Genomic DNA, 1,233 nt, shown 5'->3' on the forward strand with positions numbered 1-1,233 from the left:
GACTTGAGAGGACGCAGTGTAGAAATACTTCAGAGAGTGCTTCACTGGAAGAAATGTTTAATGTTGTGAGACATGGCTTTAAAAATCAGCATATTTTCAAAATAAAAAAACTATAGTGTCTCCTCTATAAATACAAAAAAAAATATGAATCAATGTTTTATCTTTTCTGATCATCTTATTTTAAAAACTTTTACAATTCGTTTTGTAAAAACTGGTGTTTGTAGGTCATTTTGACTTGATTATATTTTCATTTTGCATCAGTAATGATTTACAGGCCTTATTATGGCATTAACCCGACCATAGGCTGCCAATGAATTCATTTTTTAGTATTGTGCAGATTACAACTGTTTCTTTCCCCTTTTGCTTATATAACACTTCTATACCTTACACCATAAAACATTATGAGCAGCTTAAACATTTCTTCTTCTACAATTAGAAATTTAATTTCCACAAAAATAATTTGTAAACCAACACTCATTTAGGTTTTGATGTTTGTAGCTGTTTGTAGGCTTTCTGCAAACAGCTACAAACATCAGGGACCCAAACCAGCCCTCTCACGGCCTGTTCTCACTCCAACATCTGGAAAGAGGTGCAGGAGCATCAGCTGCAGAACCAGCAGGATGCTGGAAGGCTTCTTTGCACAAACTGTGGGGCTGATAAATGTACTTTGGCTCCTCCCTTTACAAACCATAAACACACACTTAATCTGATCTAATTTAATCCCTCTCTGTGAGAGGACTGCTGCTAGCTGAATCAATCTGATTATTTACACTTGAGTTTGCTCAGTGTCTCTGCAGGCTGCTGCTTCATTGCTATTTATCCTTATTTTAGATTTGTTATCGCTGTATTTTATTTGTTTTACTGATGATTGTACTGTAGATGCTGGTGAGGAGCAAGATCTTGTTGAAGCCTGTGTATTTCTGTTAAAAAAACAACAACAACAACCCTGCGAAATAAAAATAAACCTTGAATCTTGAATATGTGCAAGCCGAGAGTCTGTTTACAGTAACACCTGAGCCACATGAGAGCAACACTATCTCTAAAGAACAGTTTCATTTTATGAAGCTTACCTGCAGACACAGACGCTGTCCAGTAAAGAAGCAGCATCATAAACGTCCTCATTTTCAATTCAATACTCGCAGTATAAGAAGAAAAAATTAATACAACCGTTTATTGTTTTAATTTTGCCACAAAATGAAACTACAGCCTCTGAGTCCGCACGCGCAGTGACTC

The sequence above is a fragment of the Haplochromis burtoni genome, unplaced genomic scaffold, assembly GCF_018398535.1.
Source record: "Haplochromis burtoni strain Fernald_Lab_line unplaced genomic scaffold, NCSU_Asbu1 Contig_1682, whole genome shotgun sequence".
In the NCBI taxonomy this organism is placed as follows: domain Eukaryota; kingdom Metazoa; phylum Chordata; class Actinopteri; order Cichliformes; family Cichlidae; genus Haplochromis; species Haplochromis burtoni.